Source organism: Tachypleus tridentatus, unplaced genomic scaffold, assembly GCF_004210375.1.
Source record: "Tachypleus tridentatus isolate NWPU-2018 unplaced genomic scaffold, ASM421037v1 Hic_cluster_2, whole genome shotgun sequence".
NCBI lineage: Eukaryota > Metazoa > Arthropoda > Merostomata > Xiphosura > Limulidae > Tachypleus > Tachypleus tridentatus.
Genome location: NW_027467782.1, coordinates 39,371,681 through 39,397,978, shown reverse-complemented (window position 1 = coordinate 39,397,978; position 26,298 = coordinate 39,371,681). Strand labels below are relative to the sequence as shown.

The following is a 26,298-nucleotide window of genomic DNA, read 5'->3' as shown; positions in this document are numbered from 1 at the left end:
TTATATGGTTGTGCACTTCCGCAAAATTTCTAGAATGCTCTTTTGACTTTTCGTCAAGCATGTTACACAATTTTCCTTGAATCTTTTATAAAAACAAATGTTAATGACTTTTAAATACGTTTGGTGCTTAATAAAGATGTAGAAGTTGAAACTTTGCGTCAGAATATGAGAGCTATGTTTTCTATTTGTTGCTCTAGAATACAGTGAAAAGGCCCATGAGTGTTATTTAAGGCGTTTTTCGTGACTCGTTACGTAGTTAGCCACTTGGAAGGACGTAAGAATGTATGGTGAGTGGTATGTAGAGTAGAACTCAGGATATATCGGGAACACGAGAGGCAGAGCTTTCGGCGCCTGTCCTGTGAAAGTGGGTTTTCTCGGGGCACTCCCGTTTCCCACCACAGCAAGTACTGAGGCATTGGATTTCTAGATCCCAGCCCAGGCAACTTTATTGCCAGACACTGAGTTGGGTCGTTTGAATTGAATTGTAGCCATGTTCATATTTACTTGACTTCTTCCTTTCGGGACGGGACCCGGCCATTCTTTCCAGTGCTGCCTTTGCCTCCACCCAAGACAACATTTAGTGACATCCTCCTCCCAAAAAAAGAATTTAAAAAAAATCCTAATAATTCGCGAAAGGGGACGAAGAGGAACCACAACGTTCTTGAACACCCCAGTTGGAGAGAGAACTCTTCTGATTTCTCTCTCTCTAAACTGAACCCTGCCACGTTAGTTTGAGTTTGAGACTGGATATTAGAAGAACGATTAGAGGCGTCGTATCGGCAACGATGAATGGCAAATTTTAAGATAACACTAGTGAAATAGTGTGATCTAATAATTGTATATTCTTATTTAAAGAAAAACGGAAATAACGCTGAAGAATTATCGTGAAGATGCAAATATGTTAACTCTAAATTTATTGTCATGATAGACTTAAATATTTTTTAATTAAACATCCGGATAGTAATGTTAGTTTAATCATCTGTTACTATTTTTTTCTGAAAGTTTAAGTGGAAGATTAAAGAAAACTCGTTTGTTACGTATTGTTCCAGTAGTAATTTCTGGAAGAAGACGACATGTTAATCACTTATTCACTCTGGCGAAATCACAAAAGCAAAACGAAACGATAATGTGAAGATCAGGTATTAAGTTGGAATTCTTAGATTACTCTTAGAATAAAATCCTTTTAATGTGGTGCTCTCAAAGATTTAACTCTGCGTCAAACATGTTTTTAAATTATATATAGGTGTTCTATATATGATGCGAGTATGTTTACAACTGTTAAACTTGCATATAGTCTAGGCTGTCGAACAGGGGGGCGGGGGTGTTAAAGAAACTTATTTGTTTTAATAGGTCCGACTGATATATAGATTTCTATTGTACTTGCAGTTGAGGCTATAAATGAATCTACAATATCTAACGATGCCTTTTGATGGTTAAGAATCTCGAAATACTAACTGTGTAAGGAGTAGGTCCACTAATGGCTCACCTTTGACATTGTGCCTCCCCAAACATAACAAAGCAAATTAGATATTCATAGATAACTTTTAGTCGGGTAGATAGACTTACTAAAACATCACTACAAAGATCTTACGATTAATGTATATGTATGATTTTGATATTTTCAGGAGTGTTCGTAACATGTATACAAGATTATCAAACATTAATTTCACTCACTGGAAATCTTGATCTAGTGATGAAGGTTCACGGATAGATGGAACTAGTGTCAAATAAAAACATCATGGAAATAAAACAAAATAATAAAAAAGAATAAAAATAGCTTTATATCTCATATCACGTTCAAATCTGAAAGATAAGTGAAAATATACATAACTCCTGATGACAAGAAACTCAATTGAAATAAAAATGTATCTCAGTACGACATTTGTACGGCAACGGAGAGATGAAAACTCTTTTTACTAACCAGAAGTTGACCTAGGAAGGTCCAAACGGTATTCTCTGCTTATCAATAAAAGTGTCAATACCCACAACTGTACGGGATTGATACATATCTCCAGCAACCAATTAGCAACCCCCTATAGAATTCACTACCATCAAAATTAACTTTATGTTCAATAACCAAAACTACCAACAAATAAATGGCCTAAGTATGGGGAATCCCATGTCAACAGTTCTAGCCAACATTTTTATAACACCGACTGAATCTCAAGCGGTAAATTCAGCCTTCCATCCACCAATGTACTGGTGCGTTGATGATACAAATGCTGAATTCACATACACAAAATACACACTTAGTTTTTCAATTACGTTAACTCTATTCACCCCTACAATATGTTCACTTGTGAACAGAAAAAAAACTCTCCAAATAACATTTTTTAACCTCAAGATCACTAGAACTGAAATGAAATTTAAACCAGAAATCCACAAAAAAATCACCCATACTGGATTATACATTCCCTGGGACTCGGCACATGAAACAAAACAAAAAACAACATATTGAGAAACCAAATAAACACAACCACAAAACTATGTTCACCTGATAAAATTAACTATGAAATCAACAAAATAAAACAACGTTTTATCGACAAATTTCCGAAAAAAAAAGTGAAAAAATTATACGCACACACCAAAACAAACAACAATAAACCCCAAGAAACAACAAAACCTCATGCTGCTGAATGCCACATGTTCCCGACATCAGCAAAAAAAATAATCAACATTTGGAAAAACCTTATAACAAAACACAACATTCCAGTAAACACCAAATTTATTCAAAAACCAGGTACAAAACTAAAGTCTGTTATGAGTAAAAACTGCATTGACAAACACAACAATAAAATACAATGCAATAATTGCCTTGACTTCTATATTAGAGAAACAAGCGGGAAAATGAAAACTAGATTCAAAGCACAACAACAACAAAAACGCCTTCACACGTTTTTTGAACACTGCAAATCAAATAAACACAGCATTATCATAGAAAACACCCAGATACTAAGTATGGAAACAAATATAAACAAACGTAAAATGAAAGATGCCCTACTTTTGCAGAAACTAAAACCAAAATTAAACCAATATAAAGGAACATCTTTATACCTATACTAATTAATAACTGTCACACCTGTTGAAACTCTCGTCCTGAAGACTTGTGTCCAGCAACGGTCACTTGCAAACTCTCTTTTTTTTAACCTGAAGATGACCTAGGAAGGTCGAAACGTTGTTCTCTCCTTATCAATAAAAGCCGTTCTCAAATAGAATGTAGATAACTCAACATAATGTCACCGTATTATAGATTATATTTTTTGTTTTACTTTATTTTGTTTAGTTTCTTTCAATGATAAATTATGCAGAAGTATAAAACTAACGTTTTTATGTTGTTTATAACTTACACTGATGACACAGAAGCACATCATTTGAAATAGTTCACGTTGTCAATCAATAGAAGGACCACTAGCAACATGTTAATCCTTGGAAAGATTAAACAATCATAAACACTTCCACACCATGATCTTCAGAACGCTGTTAAAGGTAATCCCCTCTAAATGTGTGTTTTGATTTGTACCAAAACGAGTCATTAATAAGTTCAAGCTGTTCCAAAGAATAACTAAAGAGATTTATTTGGTATTTAATGTCAGTGTCAGAGACTGTTTGTGTAATGAAGTGTTTTATATCATGAAAGACATCATTTTATGACATTCGCGCACGTGTGTTTGACTTGGTTTGTTTGTTTTGAATTTCGCACAAAGCTACTCGAAGACTATCTGCGCTAGCCGTCCCTAATTTAGCAGCATTGACTAGAAGGAAGGCAGCTAGTCATCACCACCCACCACCAACTCTTTGGCTACTCTTTTTCAAAGAATAGTGGGATTGACTGTAACATTATAATGCCCTAACGACTGAAAGGGCGGGCATGTTTGGATGTATAGGAGATCCGAACTCGCGATCCTCAGATTACCCTTATGCACCTGGCTATGCCGGGCCCGTTTTAATTTGGAATACATTGAGTCGTTAATAGGTTAATTCACTTTCAAAGACTGAATAATGACATGTATGTAGTATTTAATGTTACACTTAGATATTAAAACTCACACTACAGCACGTGACCCATAGGTTGCTAGTTGAGCACCGTAAGTACTTACAAGTGTTGTGTAATTGAGTGTAGGAATGTAAAGAGCGTGCTTAGATGTTTAATTATAAATATAAAGAGAACCACAAAATTTTTATCAGTTTGTTTTTAGTAGCATCTATTTCTGTAGAGGGCATGCTCAGATGTTTGATTATATTTACACAACCCCCTTCAAACATGTGGTCAGCTATTGGTCAGTTACTTCTTTTTTTTCTTTGTGAACCTGACGATGACCGAAAAAGGTCGAAAAGTTGTTCGCTCCTCCACATAAATAAATTTCTCAACCAATACCAGCCGTTTTAAAATATATACTTTTCTTTACAAGTTGTTTTTCTCGTCATCACAGATTAAAAAAAAATGTGTTTGTTTTTTCCCCAATAACACGTAACTAAATACATGAAACCCAGTTTATGTGTGTCTGTGTACGTATGAAGACCTTTTCACATCTCAGAACACATCAGTTCATTATATACGTATGGACAACACAAAACCACCCGAGCAGAACATTTAATATACTGAAACGAAACATAAAACATAGAAACTAAAACAGTTTAAAGTTTCTATCTTACAGTAAATCAAAGATCTTAAAAAAGATAAATACAATGGAAGCTATACCCGTTAACGATATAAATATAAAAATAAACAGATACAATGGACGGTACATGTAATTAAACCGATGTTCAAAAACAACACACAATAGCAATATATTTGATATTATTACTTTTACTTTAACACTTACTTATTGTAAAGTATCACACAATATTACAGTTTGTTTTTATCACAACTAGAAAATTGTGTATCCTTTCAACTTTAAAACACAGAAATAGATGCTGCTGAAAACAAACTAATCAGAAAACAATCGTGGTTCTCTTTATTTTTATATTTCATGTAATACAAACATATATATACGTTTAAACTTGTATATGCAGAATAAATCTACAGACGAGAAACATCTCAAACTTGTTTCTCTGTGATTTACACCAACAAATCGTTACATTCGTCGTGAAGAACGACCTTTATTTATACTCTAGGTACAAATTGTTAACTAAGTTTAAGAGAAACTGTCTTTTGTATAACTCTACTTTTAAAATATTCACTTTTCAGTTTGATATTTCTCTTTTGATTTTCCTTTTCTTTCATTACGTAATTTAACAATTGATTGAGCAGTATTGTTTCACTTCTAACCAATATAAATTGTGAGACAAAACAATAAAGTTGAACCACGATACTATTAAATATCTGTATGTAGTAACTATGGAGACGAAATATTAAAATATAAACCGAACTGTGCGAAGAAAGAACAAAATATTTATGGTCAAAGGCTGCTCACCTCGTATTCCCCGTGTTCTTCGGCCATTACAGTTTGTAGGTATAATGTTTTGCATAAATATTTTAAATGTGAATTAAATTCTTGAAATGAGAAACAAAAGTTAGACAACTGGTAACATTTACTTTACTCTGCAACCTATGAGAAGGTTAGCGATTACTGGGCTGTTTTACATCACGTCGTACTGGAAAATTTTGAAAAAGTAAAAATTTTCTAAAAAAAAAGATTCAGTTTACAGCAAATATTACAGGGGAAAAGTGTTCAGGTTGTGCTGATTCAAACAGTCATTTTGTATCTCTTAAATGTGCTACACTTTGTTAAAGAAAAAACCACCAGTTTTTCTTTTCTTAAAACTATACTTATAAATTACATCATTAAAATATAATCAAACCTTCAGGTTCAGTCCAGGTTCTTGTTACAAGAAGAATACTTAAAATTATATCTGTGACAAACAAAGGAATTTTATACGTATCGTACTTATTTTTGTAATTGTCTGAATCTAGAATACCAAAAGTGGAAATTTTAAATAGATTTTTGTTTGTGGTGCCATTTGATAGATATGCCATAACTCATTTATTGTTTCGGTCACATACACTGATAGATACAGATATACATGCCATATTATAGTAAGATTAGAAAATGTGACGTTATTAATTCTTTATATTGGACTCACCAAACATATATATCTTCAACACTATATAATGCTCCAATTGGTAATACATAGCCGATACTATGTTCTTGTATTATTAATTAACTTTGCATTTACTTCGTGATTTTAGTAAATTTATAATAATTATTTTTACAACAATTACGCTAACAACTTAATATACTGTGATGGTTTACCCGGTGTCTTCTCATCATCAGACAAATGTCTACAACACTTTTGTTACTAAGTTTTCTCAAGCATTTTTGTTCATTTTGAAATTTCACACAAAGATACATGAAGGTTATATGCGATAGCCGTCCTCAATTTAGCAGTGTTAGACGAAAGAGAAAGCAACCAGTCATCACCACCCACTACCAATTCTTCGGTTACTCTTTTACCAACAAATAATAGTATTGACCGTAACATTATCACGAACCCACGGGAGAAAGGACGAGCATGGTTGGTGTGATGGGATTTGTACCTGTGACCCTCAGATTACGAATCAAGCGCCTTAATCATCTGGTCATCTTTGGAATGTTTCCTTAAGTAATAATTTAAGGATCATTGATAAGGATATTAAATTTGGTAAAGTGGTCAAGAATAACCACTTTTTGGTTAAGTGGTCATTTCGGGTAAGAATAACAATGGTACTCTTGGATGATATAACCTGAATATTTTTATTCAGTGATTGTTCTTTTAAAATATTTCTTTCGGGCTCAGAAGGTTAGGATGAATCTAAACATAAATTTATAAAAAGTAGAAAAGGTAGAATTTTCTGTAAAGGAAGAATAGGGGTAGACAACTTTTTTATTGTTTTCTTGGAAAGTTCCAAATGTTTAATAGCTCTTACTATTTGGTTTGGTTTCGTCAGTATAACAGACCATACGGTCTTCATACGTATAAAATATATACAAGCTTCGAGTTAAGAGAAATTCGGATGACTTTAGTCAGAAGAAATCTTGTGTGTATGATATGGGGTTAAAACTAACCTGGAACTAAAACGTAATTTGTGAGTTATAAAATAACCATTACTAATCATCTACTGCAATGCATTTTTTTAACTTTTTTGATCTTTTACTGCACCTGTTTTTTATCCTTCCACAACTTGTGAGCATCTTTCAGGTTTTGAGTGCGCACCAACATATCATATTTTAAACTTTAAGTAAAAATAATTATAAATCTGTATGAACAGTTTTACTCAGACATACATTATAATTTTGTAACATTTAGTGAGTGTAAGTCACAAAGAAGTAAGAAACCAATCCAGACTTTCATGTTTGTTAACATGCACGTATGTGTATTTTCTTAGAACAAAAACACATTGGGCCATCTGCTGAGTCCACCGAGGGGAATCAAACGCCTGATTTTAGCGTTGTAAGTCCGTAGACTTGCTGCTGTACTTGCGGGGGACTGTTTAATATCTAAACTCTAACGTGTTTCTCCAGTAGACAATTTACCTATTAATTTTTAAATCATAATCCCAAATCCTATGATTGTATTTGTTAATAAATGTTTATTACTTAACATACTAATTACTCATGTTTTGGTTTTCTTACAGTTTTCTTTGTGGTTTATTTGCTATAAACTTTATGTTTTACAACTCTATGATATTACAGACTTCGATCTGAACAACAACCAATGAAGATCGACTTTGAAAGTATCTATCGTCAACATCTGAATATGATTGGACATTATATACTACTATTATATATATATATCGTGAGCCGTAGTGTCTTTCCAACAGTTTATCTTTGTCTCCTGTTTATAGTATCTTTTTCTCGCGCTAAGTTTGAAAACCTCGGACGAAGACAGAGCTCAACATTTTTTAAATAACGAAATAACAGGTATGAATAATGTTAACAACAAACAGAATATTCTTCGCTAACTTGTAAGGAATTAATTACACTGTCATTCACATTTTAAAATGTGACGTAACGGTATGTTATTGTTGAGTGGCTTTTAACAGAACACTTCCTATACAAACTTGAAACATAAAATATGGAAAACTGACACCCTTTTGACACACTTACTCTAGAACAGTGGTTCCCAACCTTTTTTATGCCCCGCACCCCTAAAATTTTTTTTAGAGTATCACAAAATAACTCAATTTGTTTTTATTACTGGTAGTAACTTGTGTATCCTTTCAACTTTATATGTTTGTTTCTTAGTAGTACCTATTTATGTATTTTAATCTAATCATAAAACATTTTGCGGTTCTTTCTATTTTTATTTTTCACATATTACGACTGGATAAATATATATATATATATATATGTATACACACACATATATATAAATCTACAGACGACATGTATGACTTGTCACATCTCAAACTTTTTCCTCTGAGATATACACCAACAAACGGTTATACACGTAATCGCGAAGGGCGACCCTTCATTCATGCTCTAGCTACAATTTGTTGAAAAAGTTTAAAGGAGAAATTGTTTTTTAAAACTCAACTTTGAACATCTTCTGTCTTTTCCAACTGCTATCCCTCACTTGTCTGTTTTATATTTCTGTCTTCATTTTCCTTACGTCATATATATACAACAATTGATTGACAAGTATTGCTCAATACAAACTGAGAAAGACAATAATGAAATTGTTGGGAGTCTGTTGATAGAAACGGTCATTTTCTATCTGTTAAACTTGCTACTGTTTATTGATAAAAACAAGTTTGTTTTATTTTTTTAACTGCGTTTCTTAAAGCACCCCGCTAGTGCAGTGGTATGTCTCCGGATTTACAACGCTTAAATTAGGGGTTGGATTCCCTTTGGCTTCACTGTAAGAAAGCACACATCATTTCTTATAACTAAAAGTTACATCAATAAAGATACAATCAAACTTTCAGGTTTAGTCCAAGTGAAAGCTGGGTTCTTGTCACTTAACATTCTATCGATCTTAAACAAAGGAATGTTATAAGTATCGTATTTAGTGTTATAATTGTATGAATATAGAATACCAAATGTGGGAATTTTTAAATAGATTTTGATTTGTGGTGACATTTTATAGATATGCTATGATGTATTTATTGTTTCTGTAGATAGATACAGATATAAACACCATCTTATAGTAAGATTAAAAAATATGACGTAATTCTATATATTGAATTTACCAAAAATATTTTTATTCAACATTTTAACATGCTACAGTTATTAATATACAGCCTATACTATGTTGTTGTATTATTAATTAACTTTGCTTTTTGTTCGTGATTTTAGTAAAGTTTGATAATTATAATTATATAACCCACAACAACTTAATATTCTGTGAGGGTTCACCTGGTGTCGTATTATCATTACTAACAACAACTTAATACACTGTGATGGTTCACCTAGTATCGTATTATCATTACTAACAACAACTTAATACACTGTGATGGTTCACCTGGTGTCGTATTATCATTACTAAAATGTTTACGACATTTCAATTTCTCAGCTGTGTATGGAACATTTTCTCACGTTGGGTGATACTCAATTAAGGGGCATTGATAATGTGGTTGAGTTTACAACAACAAGCAATATTGATCAGGTAGTTATTTTAGTTAAAATAACAATTTTAGGTAGGATGTTGTTGTTTTGAATTAAGCACAAAGCTATACAATGGGCTATGACTCGTGACTGGGCGGTATGCTGTAGCGGTCAATCCAATTATTTCCTTGTAAAACAGTGTTTCGTGAGTGGTGATCACTTGGTACCTTTCCTCTTTTCTTTCACTGCTAAATTATCGACGGCGATAGCAGATAGCCCTCGTGTAGCATTTAGCCAAATTTAAACAAACCAACAGTGTCTTTAGACAAATCTGATAAGCTAAAATGTGACGTAATGGAATGTTATTGTTGAGTGGTTCTTAACAGAACACTTTCTATACAAACATGGAACATCAAACATAGTAAACTAAAACTCTTTTGACACACCTACTCTAGAACAACCCTTTATTTATAACCTAGGTATAATTTGTTAACTACCTTTAAAGGAGAAATTGTCTTTTTTTAACTCAACTTTGAACATCTGAATTTTCCCACTGCTATCTCTCACTTATCTGTTTTATATTTTTGTATTCATTTTCCTTTTTGTTCGGTCCCCCATGGTACAGCGGTAAGTTTACGGATCTACAACACTAAAATCACGCGTTCGATTCTCCCCTGTGGACTCAGCAGATAGTTTGGTGCGGCTTTGCTATAAAAAAACATACACGTTCTCTTTAGGTTACGTCACGTATTTACAACAATTGATTAACGAGTATTGTTACGCTTTTAACCAATACAGACTGTTAAAGACAACAATAAAATGTAGCTATAATGTTATTGAATATTTGCATATAGTAACTAAGGAGACAAGATGTTAAAGTAGGAACCGAACTGTGCGAAGAAAAAGTAAAATTTTGTAGTCGAAAGTTTCTAACATTACATTTCGTTGGTATTTTGGCCAGTACAATTTGCAGGTATAAAGTTTTGTATAAATATTTTAAATGTATATTCACATGAGATTATTATATAAATCTGAATTAAATTCTTGAAATGAAAAACAAAACTTAAACAATATGTAGGGAACATTCATGTTACTCTACAACCTGTGAGAGGCTTAGTAATTAGGGTAAGCAAACATGGGGCTGTTTTTGATAGTATGGCACTGAAAGATTTAGAAAAAGTGAACATTTTATGAGGAAAAAGATTCTTCTTACGGCAGCTACTTGATTGTGCTAATACAAACAATCATTTTTTATACAATAAATGTGCTACTGTTTATTGAATAATTTGTTTGTTTGTTTTGGAATTTCGCACAAAGCTACTCGAGGGCTATCTGTGCTAGCTGTCCCTAATTTAGCAGTGTAAGACTAAAGGGAAGGCAGCTAGTCATCACCACCCACCGCCAACTCTTGGGCTACTCTTTTAGCAACGAATAGTGGGATTGACCGTCACATTATACACCCCCCACGGCTGGGAGGGTGAGCATGTTTAGCGCGACGCGGGCGCGAACATCTCTGTTATTTCTCTAAATCTTAATTGCTGTTAACGACACATCTTTTATCAGTAAAGTTATGCTTCTAATCTTTACTTTGTTCCACAGATTTATTTGATAATACTACTACCCTAACCCTGATTCTTCTGCGTACGCGAGTTAAATAGAACCAGTCGGTGGTTTCTGAACTACTGCATTACACGTGTACAAGAGTGTAGTTTAAGTAAATATGACACCTAACGTAACATTTAAGCGTTATTAATGGTAATGTTGGCCATGTAAATTAAAATATTACGTAACAATAATTCTGGTCATGTAAATTATGTACTGTATTTGAAGTTTTTATGAACTGCATTTTCGTGGAGTTTAGGATTATATGAGATTTCATTAATATATTTTAAACGTGTGGTAAAAGTTTGGTGAAACGGAGAGCGCCTAGAGACAACAGTTGGTTCGTTTCGTGATACATAGATAACGTACCCTCTTTTGTCTCTGTACTGGTAGTTTCGTTAATAATATTAGCTATAGTATCTAATTATATTACTTGTTAAATATTTATTTATTAGTAAATTTTAGTTATAGATTTTGTTTCGCATTATCAACTTAATATACGTATTTAGGACTAACCTGAATCTCCTAGGCTGGTCTAGCCTCTTGAGATGTTATTGAGATTAAGGCCGAAAATAATACTTTTTATAAAAAAAAGAACGTTAGAAAAAGACATTTAATTATCTATACTTATTAAAAGGGTTATTTGTTGTTGTTTTTTTAGAATCACTCTAAGTAGGTAGCTTGCTTTGATCTTAAGTCAATATTAATGTAATTTGTACAACAAAGCTATTGTATGTATTATTAATAACTATTAGCTTGTGTGTACCTCTTGATGTACTTTTAAAGTTACATTTCACATTATGTGCAAGTTATTCAGTAGTTTAATTAATACCTTACGTCTAGTTCATTTAAGTGGTTTAACTGCTCGTGTGTAAATTAAATACAATGACTTTGTGTAATTTATAATAATTTAATCACTTACGTATACCTTCCAAGTTGAAGATGTTTTACCACTTATCAAATTTGTGTGATAGATGTAAGTAGTAATCTAAGAATATTTTAAACTTTGTAGAATTTAAAAGAAAATTGTTATTACCCACTGGTATTTAATATAAGGAATGAAAATACAGCCATTAATTCATTTATATAAGCCTTCAAAGTATTATTTTAAAATACCTTAAGATACACAAAGAACAACACAACTCTGAAGGATGCGTTTTGATTTCTAGTGTCTTACTAAAATATTTTCATCATTATTCAAAGTATGTCTGATTCGTAAGCATTTTGAGTCTTGAGTTATTTTATTTACAGGACTGGTTATGTAAAACTACATTATTCCTCAAAATGTACGAGCAAAAACTGAATGTTCATAGAATGTCTCCTACTACATTGCAGTCTGTTTTCAGTAAGGATGCACCACTCAAACTTTACTACTTGATAGGTTGAGGTAAGTAGTTGAGAATAATACGAATCTTATTCTTTTTATTTGTTGTGCCTTGCTACGATGGGTTTAGTTTTAAACCATAGCTACGTGACGTCTTTAATTAAGTAGTACTATATAAATTACTCAATTTAGCTCTTGTTACATGGAGCTTAAACATCATACTGCTATTGTTCAAGCAGTTTCAACATCATTATTATTACCGAAACCAAAGGTAAACTGAGGTTATGTTTGCATCCATGTGTGTGTGTGTGTTTATCAGCAATATTTCTCGAAAACATTTGGGTAGATTTGAACGAAAGTTAGTATACAATTGGACTATGACCCAACTCAGAAGTGATTAATATTTGGAGGGCCGATGTCAAAGATAACAGCGAGTTCACGAAAAAAAATCATATTTGTTACCATGGAGACCGATTTTGTACACTACTTTTGTTTTATATCTTATTTAAAAACGAACGGATTTGTTGAAACTTTGTAATCATGTAGAATATCATTACTTTTTGGTGTTGAAAACGACAAACATTCAGACACATTTTCAAATGTTTCAAGGATTAAATATGGTCAACGCCATTCAGGTACTGGTATTATTATTTAAAAAATCAATATTATTGTTTTATTATTGACTGAGTTAAAGGTATTGCGTTGAGCAGGTTACAAAATCGTAGTTTAGAATGCACTTGATTACTGATAAATTTAACGCCATCCTTTTGTTTCACTTTAAAACATCCTGTACCGAGTTAGTAACATTGTTAGCACTTGGTTGAATGAGGCCTTACAACAATAACGTTATTTAAACAAACCTGTTTCTAAACGATACAAAACATGGAAACTTACCAACTTGTCGGGATCAATATAAACCAGTGAACTAAATATTTAGTTTGTGAGTTATTTTTTATACAAGCATGATCATGTTTTGTTTATAACAAGAAGCCTTGACTATACCATTTCTTTCCAACCTGAGAATAAAAGATTTAGTCTCAATTGTTAAGTTGGTTAAGAATAACGATATGGATGTCAGATATATAAAAATTATTAAGAATGGATATATGAAGTTCAAATAGCAAGACGATGAAGAATATAGATCTTGGTGAGAAGTGGTCGGTAATACAATGAATAATAGGGATTTGGGTGTCAAATAGTTAGCAAGACGATTAAAAATAGAGACGTGGATATCAAGCAGTCAAGATAATGCAAAATGGAGATCTGATAGTTAGAAAAGAGGTGAACAATAAATATTTGGTTGCCAGATAGTTAGTGAGACGATGAAGAATAAAGATGTGGATGTCAAACAGTTAGAAAGTTAGAATAATGATGTGGAAATCAGATAGTTATAACAATATGAAGAATAGACATATGAAGTTCAAATAGCAAGACGATGAAAAATACAGTACTGTGGTCTTTAATACAATGTATAATAGGGATTTGGGTGTTGTATAGAAAGAAGGACAAAAATAGAGATTTGTGTGTCAAATAGTTAACAAGACGATAAATAATAGAAATATGGATATCAAACAGTTAAAACAGAGTTGAAGAATAAAAATATAGAATCCAGATAGTTATAAAGATATGAATAATAGATATATTGATTTGATATAGCAAAACGAAGAACAATAGAGATGTGGATGGGAAGTTGTGAGTAACATAACAAAGAATAGAGATCTGGGTATTAAACACATAAAAGGACAAGAATAAACATTTCAGTGTCAAATAGTTAGGAAGACGAGGAAGAATAGAGATCTGCATATCAAATAATTAAAAGTTGTATGTCAGATAGTTATAAAATTATCAAGCATAGATTTGTGACGTTGAAATAGCAAGACGATGTCAAACAGTCGTTAAGATAATGCAAAATGGAGATCTAAAGAATTAATAGTTAGAAAAGAGGTGAAGAATAAAGATATTGAAGCCACATAGTTATAAAGATATGAATAATAGACATATGAATATCAAATTGCAAGGATAAAAATAGTTTGTTTGTTTTGGAATTTCGCACAAAGCTACTCGAGGGCTATCTGTGCTAGCCGTCCCTAATTTAGCAGTGTAAGACTAGAGGGAAGGCAGTTAGTCATCACCACCCACCGCCAACTCTTGGGCTACTCTTTTACCAACGAATAGTGGGATTGACCGTCACATTATACACCCCCACGGCTGGGAGGGCGAGCATGTTTTAGCGCGACGCGGGCTCGAACCCGCGACCCTCGGATTACGAGTCGCACACCTTACGCGCTTGGCCATGCCAGGCCTTTCCCATTGCTACCCCTCACTTATCAGTTTTATTTTTATATATCATTTCCTTCTTTTTGGCTTACGTCACTTTGTTACAACAACTGATTCAAGAGTGTAGTTACACTTGAAACGAATACAAACTGTGAAGAAAGGCAACAATAAAGTGGAACCACAATATTACTGAATATTTGCATATAGTAACTATGGAGACCAGACATTAAAATAAAAGCCGAACTTTGAGAAGAAAGAACAAAATTTTATAGCAAAAAATTACCCACCTTACATTTCATAGGTATTTCGACCAGTACAATTTGTAGGTATAAAGTTTTGTATGAATATTTTAATTGTATATTCACATAAGATGATTCTAAAAATCTCAATTAAATTCTTGAAATAAGAAACAAAAGTCAGACAACTAGTAACATTCATTTTACTCTGCAACCTGTGAGGCTCAGCAATTAGAGTTAACAAGTACTGGGCTGTTTCAGATAGCGTCGTACTGAAAACTTTAGAAAAATGTGTAATTTTCTAAGACAAAATATTATTTTATACAGTAATTAATGCAGTGGAAAACTGTTCTCATTGTGTGAAGCAAACATTATTTTTGGTCTATTAAGTGTGTTATCGTTTATTTATAAATTAAGAGTTGTGTAACTTCTTTCCTTAAAATTATATTTACAAATTACATCAATAAATATATAAGCAGATTTAGTCCTAGTGAAAGTCTGGTTCTTGTTATGAGGTCAGAACTTTAAAACTCTGTTCTTTCATTAACAAAGGTTTGTCGTACGTATCGTAATTATCATCAGTCAAATGTCCACGATATTTTTCTTTCTAAGTTCCATCAGGTATCTTTAGAATGTTTCCTCACGTTGGATGATAATGAATAGGCTTTGATAAGGAATTTAAAAGTGGTAGAGTTGTCAAGAATAACGACCATTTTGATCAAGTAATTATTTTAGTTGAGAATAACATTGTTATTGTCGGACGATGTAACATAAATATTTTTATTTAATGATAGTTCTTTTAAAAGATTTATTCAGGGCTTAAATGGTAAGGACGAACATTAGAGCTAAAATCATAAGAAGTAGAAAAGGCAGATTTCATTATTTTCGTCATGAAAAAATTATTGATTCGACAAAGAGTTACTTTGTCTTTCACAAGAAGGTCCTTTAGGTGTCTGTATTGTGATTTAAAAGTGTAAACTATGTTAGGTACATAGAGTTTACGTGGTGGAAGAGAGAACTGAAGACCTTTAGCTATCACTGATTTACACTGATTATTTGTGTTATAATTACATAGGTTAACAATCTGGTCGCCAGGATGAAACTAGGAATGAATGCTGTAATCAACACTGGTATCAATGATTCTAAGGTTAGTACAGTAGACTTTAAACTTTTTTCAGTAAATTTTATGTTCTGTTGACGTTTGGTTCGAAATTCTTGATCCAAACTTTTACTCCACCAAACATGCTCACCCTTTATGATGTGTGTTAGGGGAGGGAGAATATTGTTAGGGTCAGTCTCACTATTCGTTTATGAAAGAGTGGTTAGTGGATGGTGATGACTAGGTACATCTATTCTTTGTTTGTTTTTTGTTTGTTTGTTTTTGAATTTCGCACAAAGCTACTCGAGGGCTATCTGTGCTAGCCGTCCCTAATTTAGTAGTGTAAGACTAGAGGGAAGGCAGCAAGTCATCACCACTCACCGCCAACTCTTGGACTACTCTTTTACCAACAAATAGTATGATTGACCGTAACATTATAACGCCCCACGGATGAAAGGGCGAACATGTTTGGTACGACAGGGATTCGAACCCGCAATCCTCAGATTACGAGACGCACGCTTTAACACGTTTGGCCATGCCAGGCCTCTATTCTTTCACTGCTGAATTACGGACGGCTAGCATAGATAGCCCTTGTGTAACTTTAAGCCAAATTTAAAACAAACTCCACCAAAACATGCTCACCCTTTATGATGTGTGTGTGGGGGGAGAACATTGTTAGGGTCAATCTCACTATTCGTTTGTGAAAGAGTGGTTAGTGGATGGTGATGATGAGGTACCTCTATTCTTTCACTGCTGAATTACATACGACTAGCGTTGATAGCCCTCGTGTAGCTTCAGCCCAATGTAAATCAAAGCAACAGTATCTTCAGACAAATCTGATAATCTAACAACTTTTGAACATTTTGGTTTGGTTCTTTAAAGTGGAGATACTTTGGATTCACGTTTCGAAGAATGCATTCTGAAGAAAAGCAAATTTCAAGGTTGATGATTAATGGTATAACTATATTGAAGATGAAGAAATAGATTCATACAACAGAAGGGAACAGAGATAAAGTTTTCAATATTTTACAGATTCAGTATTTAAAGCAAAAAAATAAAAAATCTTGATAATGAGAAACCTACTTCAGATAAAATGTATATCAGAATGGCTGGTATGGGTACTAACACTTTTACTGAGAAGGAGAGAAAAACATTTCGACCTTCCAAGATCATCTTCAGGTGAAGAAAGAGAGAGTTCGCAAGTGGCCGTTGCTGGACATATGTCTCAGGGACGATGGTATAAACCAGTGGTGCACAAACGTTTAGAGTCAGGGGCCACAAAAAGTGAAGATTAAAATTGTCCCACAGTTGTTTGACACAAGATGGACATCACATTTAAGAACACACAAATGACGATTACATTAAAGTGTTTGCACATTATTCTGAGAAATGTTACAATACGTCAACTGTCACAAAGTCAATGCGATGGATGGTGCTGCATGTCATCTACGAACTCAGAAATGTCCAGCTTGATGCTTGACGTTGAAAGACGCAAGATTGCTTCCAGATGATCATCAGTCAGCTGATTGCGAGTGTTGTTTTATTCAGTTTCATATACGAGAAAGCCTGTTCACAGGTGGTGTGGACAAGTGCGTTCTCTTTCAGATTAGCAAATGTATCAGGCAACGTTTTGTAGAAGTCAAGCAAACTGTTTTCTCGGTAAATAGCACGCAGTTCATCAGATGCTTCGAGATCAGTAAGTTAAAGCTGATATTCTGCTGAAAAGTCATCCACTGACACACTGAACGGATCAGCAAAAAGTTTCATCAACAATCTGCATTGGTCAAAGTCGTGAGTGAAACCGTGAGTTGAAGGATTGGATCAAAGTATCTAGCTTCCCAACATAAACTTGTGTGTCAATGTCCTGATTCTTCTGTAGCTGTGACTGAAAAGTGGGAAAGTGCACGAAGTTGCCTGATGTTGTTTGCTGCCAGAATAACTGCAACTTTGTCCTGAAAGCTGAGGCGTAATTTGCAAGCTGACAGACAAGCTGATCTTTGCCTTGCAACTTCAAATTCAGATCATTCAAGTGTTGTGTCATGTCGACCAGAAAGGTCAAATCAGCTTACTATGTTGGATTAATCAACTCCAATAATCTTCTGAGCATCTTCCCTCGACTCAGCCAGCGTACTTCACAGTGATACACAAGGTCACCATAGTCTTAATAAATTTTTTCAAGAAGACTTTGAAACTGACTGTGCTTGAGCCCTCGTGATTTGATGAATTTAATGGTTTTCGTCACTAACGCCATCAGTGCCTGAAAACGAAGTTCTTTAATGCACAGGTTCTGTTGGTGAATAATGCAGTGCAACTTCACCAACTATTTGTTCTGCTTTCCTCAATGCTTCATCAACAGTGCTACCAGCCCGCTACTTTCTCCGGTCATGGCTGGTGCTCCATCAGTTGTCACACTTACCAGTTTCGTGAAATCCAATGAAACACTACTATACTACTGTCTCCTCGAACAGAGCAGACCCAGTTGTCTGACCCTTCATGGAACCTTGCTGATTTGTTCCTCTGTGATATCAAACGATGACGACACACCATGAAAAAAAAACTAGTAGCTGTGCTGTTGAACTGATGTCAGTCGACTCGTCTGCTGCTAAAGAGAAGTAGACAAAGTTGGCTGCTTTATTTGAAAGCGGTCTTGTCACATCTGCTGAGAGGTGTGAAATTCTTCACTGAACTGTCGTGCGATTCAAAGCCACCATCTGTAGCTTGCGGACTGCTTCCGGACACAACTTTTCCGATACAGTAATCATGCATTGCTTAACAAAATAACCATCAATGAACGGTTGGCCAGATTTCGCTATCATCAACGAAATATCGTAACTGACCTCACATGCTGCACCTAAATCTGCTGACTGCTTTGAGAAAACGTTCTGCGACTGCCGCAGAGATTCTATTCGAGCTGTTCGTTCATCAGTGACTACGTTGTGGAAATCTTTATGCTTCGACTCATAATGACACTTTATATTGAATACCTTCGCCACTGCTACTGTCGAATGACACAGCAGACAAATCACGTTCTTCTGTTCTTAAAGAAAACAGTACTGTGCAGTACAATCATCATGAAACTGCCGGTTTTCGTCATCAACTTTTCTTTTACGATTAGCTACCATTTTGTGACGAAATAATATCAAAATAGGGCTCGTAAGTAAATCTCGAAGAACAATTGGAACGCGTGAGATTTCGTAATTAAGGAAATATTACGTCATTAAGCCAAAGATTAAATGCCTATGCATTAACGAGATTTTTTTATTAAATTTTCTTTATTGCTCGACACAAATATGGAACCATCAAGTGTCTAATCTAATGCATATTCTTCTATAGCGCTTAATCTTCGCGAATTCTAAGTGCGCGAACTCTCTATGTTTGAGTTTCCTATTGGACATTGCGGGCCTGATTTTGTGCACCACTGACATAAACAGATACGGAAAGTTATTTACCCGTTGATAAAATAAAACGTGGTTATTTTGCTGTCGAAACAAGGGTAAACTGCTATCTGCAGTGTCGTGCATAGAAACAACAAAAACCACAAGAAGGTCTTTCCCCGAATTTTAGTTAAGCTATAGCTAGCAGAAAGGCCGAATTTACACCCTGAACTGGTCTCGCGGGCAGATTGAAATTTTTACTATGTGACTAAGTATCGGGAATGTATTGCTCGTGCTAACTAGACACTGCTAGACAGATCACAGCCAAAAGGAGCTTGCTTGATCGATGTTCATAGGTGTCCGCGACACACACTTCAAAACCCCAGTCGTAATGTTTGTCTGCTCATTCTGTCATTGTTAATTTGTTATGTTACTTAATAGCATTACATACAAAGTAAGTTTTATGTGTGTAAAAACGGCTCGTTTGGGTTGAGAAAATATTTTACGTAGAGGAGCGAACAACGTGGTCAGCTTCCGGTCAGTTACCTCTTTCTTTCTTTGTGAACCTGACGATGACCGAACTAGCCGTTTTTACATATATATTTCTCTACAAGTGGGTTTTCTCGATATCATTAAAGTAAGTTTTACTTTGCAGGTAACATGTTTACCAAACAAATGAAGACAACATGTACTACTCAGTGCACCTCTTTATTGAATCACTAAATGCCAGCACAAATATATATTATGTACACTGAAAGTTTGCCAAATTTCATACAGATACATAAGTCGTATCAATACAGTCCTCTCGAGTTCTTCATGGTAAGTACTCGGATGTTACTCTTTACCAATACATTTTAATATTTAGTGTTTGAATTAATTAAATACAGAAACAGATAAGGAAAGTTATTCAACCATTGATGAAACAAAACATGCTTATTGTACTGTCAAAACAAGGGCAAACTGCTATCTGCAGTGTCGTGTATGGAAGCGTCATTAACCACGAGAAGGTCTCCCCCCCTGGTACATCTGTAAAACATACATATCGTGTTGATTTATTTACTGATACCGCTCAACAACATGCATGCCTGGTTCACTAAATTACCCTGTACAACTGAACAACACAGACACCGGGTTCACTAAATTACCCTGTACAACTGAACAACACAGACACCTGGTTCACTAAATTACCCTGTACAACTGAACAACATAGATACCTGGTTCACTAAATTACCCTGTACAACTGAACAACACAGATACCTGGTTCACTAAATTACCCTGTACAACTGAACAACATAGATACCTGGTTCACTAAATTACCCTGTACAACTGAACAACAGAGATACCTGGTTCACTAAATTACCCTGTACAACTGAACAACGTAGATACCTGGTTCACTAAATTACCCTGTACAACTGAACAACATAGATACCTGGTTCACTAAATTACCCTGTACAACTGAACAACGTAGATACCTGGTTCACTAAATTACCCTGTACAACTGAACAACATAGATACCTGGTTCACTAAATTACCCTGTACAACTGAACAACGTAGATACCTGGTTCACTAAATTACCCTGTACAATGAACAACATAGATACCTGGTTCACTAAATTACCCTGTACAACTGAACAACATAGATACCTGGTTCACTAAATTACCCTGTACAACTGAACAACATAGATACCTGGTTCACTAAATTACCCTGTACAACTGAACAACATAGATACCTGGTTCACTAAATTACCCTGTACAACTGAACAACGTAGATACCTGGTTCACTAAATTACCCTGTACAACTGAACAACAAAGATACCTGGTTCACTGAATTACCCTGTACAACTGAACAACATAGATACCTGGTTCACTAAATTACCCTGTACAACAGAACAACAGAGATACCTGGTTCACTAAATTACCCTGTACAACTGAACAACGTAGATACCTGGTTCACTAAATTACCCTGTACAACTGAACAACACAGATATCTGGTTCACTAAATTACCCTGTACAACTGAACATCATACATGCCCAGTTGACTACTTCACTGGTACATCTGTACAACATACAACTTTAAATAATAATTATGAATCTGTACGAACAATTTTACTCACATATACTATAGACTTTATAATTTTGTGAGATGTGAGAAACCAATCGAAACTTTCATGTTTCTTTATATGTGAAGTCTGACAAGATTCCCCAGTATACAATTTACCTGTTGTTTTTAACCCTTAATCCCAGAGCCTATGGGCGTATTTTTAACAATAGATAATTTACCTATTGGTTTTTTAACTTCTAATCCCAAATTCTGTTGTTGTATTTGTTATCTAATTCTCATTTCTTGACATAGTAAATACTCAAGCCTCGTTTTTTTGTACAATTTTCTTAGAGGTTTACTTTTGACAGACTTTTTATCTCATCCTTTTATATTGTTACAGAATTCGATATCAACACCAATCAGTGAAGACTGACTTTGAAAGCAGCTGTAGACAATATTTGATTGGACAGAGAACATTATGTACTGCTTGTTTTATATATACTGTGAACAGTGGTGTCTGTCCATCAGTTCATCTGTCTCCTGTTTATAACGGCTTCACTTCTCATGTTGAGTGTGAAAAGCTATGGATGAAGTCAAAGTACAACATTAACTTCTTAAATATCAGTAGAACAGGTATGAATAATGTTAACAACAAACAGGATATTCTACACTAACTTGTTATGAATTAATAACACTATGTATCAGAATTTGAAATGTGACATAACGGTTTGTTATTGTTAAATTGTTCTTAGCAGAACACTTACTATACAAACATAGAAAATCAAAACTCATGTAACACCCTTACTCTAGAGTATCACACAATCTTACAATTAGTCTTTAGTCACTGCTACACGAGGGCTATTTGCGCTAGTCGGCCATAATGTAGCAGAAAGACCAGACATCGCTACCAACCGCCAATTCTTGGTCTACTATTTTATCAACGAATAGTGGGATTGACTGTAATATTATAATGTCCTCATGGCTGAATGGTCGATCATGTTTGGCGTGGCGTGGAGAAGTACACCGGACTTTTGTACCATTTGCTGGTGTATAACTCATCACATACAAACATGGATCACCATTAGGTTCCTCGACTCAAATCACTACAAGTTGGTGTATATATAAATAATTTACGTAGGTTCTCATACACTTTCTCACTCAATTATCACGATAACTGTATTTATATATACACATATATATGTATGTACATAGTTGTAGATGGACGAGAATTTAAATAGAAATGTTGTTGGTTGTTTTTTTTTAGGGTAACACTGTCTTCTCAGTCAACGTTGTACGAATGTTGATGACGAAGCTACATATGGATAATTCCACAGAAACTGCGCATGTCAGGTAGATATTAGTGGTTGTCTTATTTAATAACAAACTCAGCGATGGTAAAACCTATTTTAAAATTTGAAGAAAAATAAACATATGAGTATCTAGAAAACTATGGGAAAATATCAGTATATTTAGTGAAGTAATTGTTGTATTTTTTACTTTATAAGTAATTCTATCTTTCTAAAAGTAGTGACACAGAAATTCAAAATGTTCTGGTGTTTGTCCTGTTTTGAATTATTAAGATTTTATTGATTACATCAATTACCACTCCTCAACATATTTCACACCTGAACATTGATAATAAAACTGTAAACAGTTTCAGGTTTGATTTGTTTTCTTTTAATCAATAGCTTAACCTTTTAATGTACTTCTGTACATCAGAATTCCCAGATGTTGAGTGATTTATAGAACTGTGCATTCTTAAAAACACATTAACTCATTACAATAAAATTTATATCAGGCTGTGACTGTTATACAAGATTAAATATTAAAATAAATAGATACAGCTTAAAGGATTTACCGGAGTTTTCAAAATCTATAAAATAAAAATTAGTCGTAGAATCACTAGAAACAAAAGTCCACGAAACGTATTAGGGATTTTATTGGAAAGAAATGTAAACAGCTTTCCAAAGGAAAATAAATGTCAGAAGAGAATAAATAACTGTTTTATAGGAAAGTCATCAAAGCTACTGCGCTTCTTTTCCGTTTACTCGGAATCACTTATCTTCTGCATCAGTCCTCATGACGATACTCACCTAGAGAGGGAGTACATGGTAACTAACGCCTTGTTGTAGTCCTCCAAGTAAGTATTTCAAGTCTGATTTTATATGAACGGGAAAACAGAAAAATGTGGGTGTGGTTCTTACTGGCCATAAATCTGTTATTTTCACATCGCTTCCAAGTCCTTGACAGTGCTGGATATTAAACCTTACGGTCCGTCCAGTTACTATTATTTCTGTATCTTACACAGTTAGGACTGGCATGGCTTAGCGCGTTAAGGCGTGTGCTTCGTAATCTTAGGGTCGCGGGGTCGCGCCAAACATGCTCGCCCTCCCAGCCGTGGGGGCGTTATAATGTGACGGTCAATCCCACTATTCGTTGGTAAAGAGTAGCCCAAGAGTTGGCGGTGGGTAGTGATGACTAGCTGCCTTCCCTCTAGTCTTACACTGCTAAATTAGGGACGGCTAGCACAGATAGCCCTCGAGTAGCTTTGTGCGAAATTCCAAAACAAAGAAACAAAAAATCTTACACAGTTCGTAAGTTTGTGTGTGTGTTTTCTTACAGGAAAGCCACATCGGGCTGTCTGCTGAGCCCGCTGAGGGGAATAGAATCCATGAATTTAGCGTTGTAAATCCTAGACTTTCCGCTGTACCAGCGGGGGAGTTTGAAAACTGTCTGACAGAATATTTATTAATCATTTCTCTAATATGTCAATGTATGTATAATCACAACTATCTGGCTATAATTCTTAAGCCTCCTGAACTAACTAAAAGAACAACAGTGGGAAATTATCATTACTTAAACTTAAGTCAAATTATTTACCGACAAACTAACTCAGTGTAACATCTGAACTGGTCATCACCAACCACTGCCTAATCTTGGGCTACTCCTTTACTTACGAATAGTGTTATTGAAGGTCACATAATGACACCTCAACGTCTGAAAGAGCGGCCACGTATAGTAACTAAGGAGACAAGATATTAAAATGAGAACCGAACTGTGCGAAGAAAAACAAAATTTTATGGAAGAAAGTTTCTCACACTGCTGTTCATGGGTACTTCGTCCAGCACAATTTGTAGGTATAACGTTTTCTATAAATATTTTAATTGTATATTCCCATGGAAACATTTTATACATCTGAATTAAATTCTTAAAATAAGAAACAAAAGTTAGACAATTAGTAAGTAACATTCACTTTACTCCACAACCAGTGAGAAGCCTAGTAAATAATGTTAGCAAATACTTGTCTGTTTTCAATAACGTCGTGTTGAAAAGTTTAGAAAAATTGAACATTTTCTATAAAAAAAGAGAGAATCTTTTTACGACACGTACTGCATGGGAAAGGTTTTCGGACTGTTCTAATATACACTATATTTTATTATCTGTTAAATGTGGTACCGTTTTTAAAAAAAAGATATAATCAAATCTTCAGGTTTAGTCCCAGTGAAGGTAGGGCTCTTGTTATACGAAGAGTACTTAATATTCATTTCTATGGAAAAACAAACGCTTGTTGTTTGTATCATAGTTACTTTTAAAATTATCCGAATTTAGAATGTTAAAGTGAGAATTTTTTATAGATTTTTCTTTATAGAGACATTTGATAAATAGTGACACACTGTATTTATTATTTCGGTCAAATAGACACAGATATGCACGTCATGTCGTTTATGTAATAGTGAGATTAGAAAATATAACTTAATTAATTTTTTTATATTGGATTTACCTAAAATATATATCCTGAATGTTATATAATGCTGCAATTGTTAATATGTAGCGTAAAATATCTTACATATTCCACATTCACTATTTAAAGCAAAACAAAAATAATACATTATTTCTACCTAAATAACTAAAATACATTGCTGAAATAACAATTATTTAATCAAAACTAAAATATATCGAAAGTTAATTACTAAAAATAAAAAAAAATCTTCATATATTAAATGGAACGATTTTAATGAAGACCACATGATATTTGGTGTTGGTTAAAGTTGTTTGATGTAGATGGTTTCTTTAAGTATAAATTCCAGATCAGTATCATCCCCACAAAGAATATTTATATTTTATCGTTCGTGTCCTGTTTCTTCACATGTTAGCGTATAAACGAAAACCATGTGTCACCGAACATTTCTGTGTGTTTTCATGAACAATCCCGTATTTTATTAGTTCTTACTACTAGATGGCGTTCGGCTTTCTCAGTACATCAGGCCATGCAGTTTTCTTGGGTGAAAATATGGACAAGCCCTGAACAAAGATAAATTTGGATGTCTTTAGTCAGAAGAATTCCCTTCTGTATGATATGGGGTTAAACTTAATCTGGAACTAAAACATAATTTGTGAGTTATAAAAAAGCGGTTACCTATCACCATATTGATCTGTATTTTTTATCCTATTTTTAACTTAACTGTTTTTTTTATCCAACACGAACTTGTAAGCACCTTTGACATGTTGTGTGCACACCCACATATCATATTTTAAACTTTAAGTAAAACATAATTATAAATGTATACTAACAGTTTTATTCATAAATACTTTAGACTTTATAATTATGAATCATTCATTCAGTGTATGTCAAGAATTAAAACCAATCCAGATTTCATGTTTGTTTAAATGTGAACGAGTTTCTCCAGTAGACAACCAACCTATTGATTTTTGACTCCAAATCCTATGATTGTAGTTGTTAACTAATTATCATTTCTTCACATACTAATTACTCATGTCTTGTTTTTCGTACAATTTTCTTAGTGGTTTACTTTCTGCA

The 26,298-nt window shown here is 34.0% G+C and overlaps 1 long non-coding RNA gene across 2 annotated transcripts; it reads left to right on the top strand.

Annotated features, from left to right (window-relative positions):
- Positions 1–243: 243 nt before the first annotated feature.
- Positions 244–22,929, top strand: LOC143242537 (uncharacterized). 2 transcript variants are annotated; one of them, XR_013022888.1, is made up of 4 exons: positions 244–1,139; positions 12,381–12,516; positions 16,042–16,113; positions 22,744–22,929. It is a non-coding gene; the product is annotated as an uncharacterized LOC143242537 (long non-coding RNA). The 2 variants fall into 2 exon arrangements; XR_013022889.1 differs by lacking the exon at positions 22,744–22,929 and adding an exon at positions 20,095–20,226.
- Positions 22,930–26,298: the final 3,369 nt, after the last annotated feature.